Source organism: Artibeus jamaicensis, unplaced genomic scaffold, assembly GCF_021234435.1.
Source record: "Artibeus jamaicensis isolate MK-2021 breed Jamaican fruit bat unplaced genomic scaffold, CSHL_Jam_final contig_384, whole genome shotgun sequence".
Classification (NCBI taxonomy): domain Eukaryota; kingdom Metazoa; phylum Chordata; class Mammalia; order Chiroptera; family Phyllostomidae; genus Artibeus; species Artibeus jamaicensis.
This window is the reverse complement of record NW_026521810.1, coordinates 14,266,758-14,272,348: the sequence shown is the minus strand read 5'-3', so window position 1 is coordinate 14,272,348 and position 5,591 is coordinate 14,266,758.

Genomic DNA, 5,591 nt, shown 5'->3' with positions numbered 1-5,591 from the left:
AGACAGACAGAGGCTCTTATTTGTGGTCTCTCTCTCCTCAGTGTCTGTCTTCCCCTGTGAGCCCTTCCCCAGGACTTTTGGCCTTGTCTTGAACTCTACGGGCCTCTCCCTGCTCTTCTCTGGGCTCAGAGCTCCTGTGCTTCAGCCCCACAAATGCTTCCCTCTTCCCTCAGCAGCTCTGCGCCCTGACTTGGTTCTTTCTCAGCCTGCCCGAAGCTTGGCTTCCAGAAGGACACTTGATCCCACCCCATGGCTGGCAGCAGGGCACAGCCCTTGGAGCAGCTGCGTTGACTCCAGATGGAAAGTGTTTCGAGAATTCTGATGTGACATCACCCTTTCACAACATTGTGCTGACAGTGACTGATCTGGGAGTGGCCAGGTGAAGACATTCGCAACCTTGCCTCTTGTCAAGGGCTGGCTTAGATCCAGGAGTTTGGCTTGATGGGTGGGAATCCAGAACCCAGGGAGGGGCCTTTGGGTTTCCAGACCATCTCTGAGAACGGCCCAGAGGTGAACTGATGCTCTTCATCCAACCCCCGTGACTTGAGCCCACGGGAGGCCCTGCACTCACATCACTGGCTGAGGGCGAGGCCCAGTTCGGCTGCTCTGGGCTCTCTTGTGCGCCCCCCTCCCTGCACCAGGCCTAGTCCATCTCTTCTCACAGGTCAGGCCCCACTCCCACAGGCCACTAAAGCTCTGCATGTGGCCTCTTGCAACTCAGCCCTCCCTGCCCTGCTAAGCCCTACTCAGCCAGTGAAGAGCTGGGGCTGCCCTAGCCACATGCCGGAGGATGAAAGGGGAGCGCCCTGTCACAGCTGACATCCGTACCCTGGGCCCGGACCCAGGACTTGTCTTCAAGGCACCATCTGTCGCCTGGGAGGGCTGAGGAGGAACAGAAGGCTGGCACTGGGGCTCAGAGGGCAGGGCTGGGAGGGGGAATTCATGGGGGCCTGCCCAGTGGTCTTGAAGTCCCCCTGGTGGGAGAGCACCCTTATTGCCCCCTCTTCCTCTGCCACTCTCACCCACCTGTGCAGAGTTTGGATCTGGGGCTGAAGAAGAGAAGAGTTCACCGTGGTCAGCCCCCAGCTCGGGCTGGCCGAACTTCCCTGACATCTAAGAGCACTCCCTTCTGGGGAAGCCAGAGGGCACAGCCAGATGGTTTCCAGCCCAGGCGAGCATCCAGTTCCAGGCATCACAAGGTCACCAGGGAATCATGAGACAGGAGCTGGGCACTGAGCATCAGGCCACAGGTTGGGCTGCCTGGGGTTGGTGCCCTGGCTGGCTCTCTGCTCCTCCCCAGGAGCGGGCCATCCTTAGAGCACCAGGATGGACATGGCCAGAGACTCCTCTGCATGAGGGCAAACCTCCCACTGATCAGGGTTGTGAGGGCAGGAACACATTCACAGGGCCTGGGGAGTGAGATAGTTGTCAGGGCCTCTGCTGCGTGCTCCTGCCACCTGCTACTTTGGAAGGTATTAGTGGGTTGGAAAAAAGAGAGAAGAGAAAGGTAAGGAGATTTGAAGATCAGGAGGGAAAAAGAGAAGCAAGAGAGAAACGTGAGAGGGGAGAGGAGAAAGCAAAGGAGGAGAGGCAAGAGGAAGTGTTAGGCTACAGGTAACAGAGCCTGTAATAACATTGGCTTGAACAAGACAGTGGTTTCTTTTACATACAAGTCTAGGTGGGTAGTCCAGGGCTAGTGTGGGAACCCAAGCTTCTACTCTTCCCACCATTTCCAATAATCCCAAGCTTCAGTGTGGAGGAAGGGGTGGGAGAAAGGCACACCCCTTACTTTAGGGACACAAGTGGGAATTGCACATGTCACTTCCCCTGCAATCTCACTGGCCAGAATATAGTTACAAGAGCTACATGTAGCTGCAAGGGAGGCTGGAAAATGCAGTCTTTGTTCTCAGTATTAACAGGTTCATAGTAAAAGACTCAATGAAAAACAAGCAGACAATGGATATCAGGGCAGAGAAACATAAGAAGAGGAGCTCTCAGAAGGAGGAGGGAGGAAATAGAGAAAGAAGGAGAGACAGACTTTTTGGAGCTGTTTGTGCCCAGAGTCAGACCAGATGTCCCAGCATACCTGGTCCCATCTCAGGGTGATAAGGTCTAGGGGTTTATCAGAGGCAAGTTGCCCAGGGGCCAGGAACTTTCTTCCTTCCCCAGAGATTTATTAATGTGCTACTGGGCCCAGACCTGAAGTCGGCTGTGGATACTTAGATGAGGGCCTTCAGAGAAAGGTTCTGTGTCTAACAAAAGGGAAGAAGACAAAGTGCAGGGTTTTACCTTCCTACTTAGCTAAGAAGAGGCTATTGAGTGTACCTGGTGGTGTGATGAAAGATGTGATAACTCATACTGAGTCATTCTTTCGGACTCTAAAGAAGGAACTTGTCCAGTTTTCTTCAAGGTCTGTGAATGTGCATAAAACATGGGATCATCTCATGTATCAGTTAGGTTGCTTTGGGTCACAAGTAATGGGAAGCCCACTCACAATGTTCAATCAGAGTACTTATTTTCTCAGAAAACCAGAGATCTAGAGGAGGGAAGTTCTGGGATTGGTTTATGAAACAGTTCCATGATTTCTAAATTCTGGTTCCGTTTTTCAGAAGTCCTCATAGCTTTTCCTTTTGGTTGTAAGATGGTAGCTGGTCCTCCTAAAGTTGCCTAAAGGAAGGAAGTCATCTTGTCACCAGTGCCATTTACCTGGGAGGAAAACCTTTCCCAGAACCTGTCCCTCAGAATTCCTTTTCTCTTGGCTAGACTGGGTTGTGGCTCCATCTCTCAACCAACCACAGGCAAGGAGGAATGGGACTGCCCCTCCTTGGGGTGGCTGGTCTGAGCCAATGATGATTCATCATCTGGGACCACCTTCTCTGAGCACACTGCAGCTGCATCCCGAACAAAGACAAATTCTGTTTGTAGATAAACGGAGCCCTGGCTGTGGTTTGGGCTAGGACAGACATCAATAATCAGTTATAGCTCTCTTTCTCACAGGGTCTTCACTAACCAAACAATGTTGGCACAGGACATGAAGCATGTGTTATCTTGGCCTTGGATAATGGGAAGTAAGAAGTCATAATTCAGGGCACCTTTAGTGACCCAGTCATCTTGTCATTGCTTCATGTGGTGCCTTTAAATATGTCTACAAATTCTTTGACAATCCTTCCTTTAAGCATCGCAGCTAATTCTTCTCCCTTGCAGTACGGTCCAGACCTAGCGATTCCTTTCTGGTTAATAGAAAATGTCAGGGATGATGGTGAGCAAACTTTGAGACTCGGTTATAAATGGCAGTGTCGATTTGCCTTGTTCTCTCCTGGATCATTTGCTCTGGGGGAGTCCAGCCCCAGCAGCCCTGCAAAGACGTCCCATGTGAGGAGGAGCTGAGATCTTCTGCCAACAGCCCCGTGAGGGAGCCACTTCTAAAGTGGACCTTTCAGCCCCAGCCACGCCTTTGGATGACTGCAGTCCTGGCCGACACCTTGGCTGCTGCCCCGTGAGAGACCCCAAGCCAGAACCCCCCAGCTAAGCCACTTTCAGATTCCTGACTCACAGAAATCATGACTTAATAAATGTTTATTTTTGGTAGCCACCAGGGTGGTTTGTTATGCAGCCAGGGCCGGGACTAGGGTGGGACAAGAGAGGAACCTGGGGCACGACATTTGAGGCCCACCCCTGAGAGTGGGCACCTCCTTACGTTATGAGCCCTGGGTTCCTCACTTGCCTCACGCCAGTCCCAGCCCTGTGTCTAGCAGCTCATAGTCTCTGTCCACTCTCTGTCCCCCAACGCACTCTAGTTCACACGTAGGGATCTGTGGGGCTCTGGGGAAGCTGGCTCCATCTCTGGTTCCAAGGGGGGAATGTATGACAAAGCCTGTCAGCACATTCCAGTACCCTTAAGTCACAGTGATGGGATCAGCTGTGGCATGTGGCTCCGTCCTGTCCAATCAGGGTAGATGTCAAGCCTTTTGCTAGGGATGCTGGTTGAACAAGGTAAGTGTAACTCCGAGGACTTCTGGCAGCATTTGGGGCCCTCTGAGGGGAGCCAGTCTGGGGATGAAGGCGCCTGCAGGGTACAAAGAAACTGGGTGCTTGGTGATACTGCTCAGCTGCTAGATTAACGCCTACTCGAAGCCAGCCTCATCTCTGGACTTTTCAGCCTGGTGAGCTAAGAATTTCCCTTTTAAGCATTTAAACCAGTTTGAGTCTGGTTTTCTGTTACAGGCAAAGCACAACTGTGATGTTAAACACACAGAGGAGACCCCACATCGCTGACTCACACAGATGCTGCCAAGGGTCCAGCTGCTTCACACTGTGCAGAGTATCCAGATGTTTCCATTAAAGCGTTCTTGTTTCAGCCAGATGTTGAGTACCTTGTACGTGGAAGGTTAACATGATTTAAGGTTGAAAAGCAAACATCCTTCTCTCCCCCTCCTCCTGTCTGGTGCCTGCCCACTTCCAGGTGGCCATGTACCACCTGAGTCCTTGGGCAAGTGCCATGATTCCTATTAAGATACCATGTTCTCCGCCCCCTTCACCAACTCCCACTTGCCCCCTTCCTTCACTGTTTGGGACGAGGATTGGCATCTATCTTAGAGAGCCAGTCTAGAGGCTGGGCAGCAACCCGTGAGTGGCCTGGGCCGAAGAGAAGATCTGGGACAAGCAGAGCCTGTCTTTGTCTTTCTGAACTAAGACATCCCAAAGGAAGCAGTTAGAGACAGAGCCACAAAGCAGAGATAGGGCCATGGGAGAATGTTAAGCCAGCAAAAGTTACGTAGGAACAGAAATGAGGAACAGGCGAAGCTACAAGGAAAGAACCATCCGAGAGTCCAGGGAAAGAATAAGCTGGTTGCTAGTGAGAAGGGATGGAGTTGATTCATAGAACAGGCTTCCTGAGATGGGGAGAGCACCAATGAGGAGATGGAGATCAGTTGGTCAGGATAGGCCAGATTTTGCTGTGGAAAACACCGACCCTTGAATCTTAGTGGCTGAACCCAACAAGTTTACTCTTGACCACCCAGGACCTGTCCGATGGAGGCTCCTCCTAGACACGTGCCTCCACAATCACAGAGCAGGGGAAGGAAATTCAGCTAATGCTCATCAGCTCTTAAGGCTTCTGTCCACAGGTGACACACGCCTCTTCTGTATGCAGTTTACTGGCAAAAGTAAGCCTTATGGCCATGCCTAATTTTAAAGGGAGGAAAGTCGTGTGAGACTACTGTGTGCACAAAGAGGAGAAGCACGAATACTTGTGACCGCCTTGCTGATGTCCACGGAGAGCGGAGCTAGTCCTGAGAGCTGCTGCAGGTGCTGCAAGTCCAGATTTCATGAGGCCCTGCCACACTGTGGCCCTGGTTTACATGCACACAACGTCTTCATCACCCTCATTGCTCCGTGCAGGCCTTGCGAGGCCCATCACCCTCTACACACACACTTGCTTATTTCTTGCAACTTAAGACGTCCCTCCATGGTCTCTTATGTCCTCTGAATCCCAAAGCTAGCACAAATCATCTGAGTGTCTCTCTTTTACAGCAAGGTGGGGATCAGCAGGCCCTCCTGCCTTGGGAATCTCAGAGAAGGCTGCTGGGAAC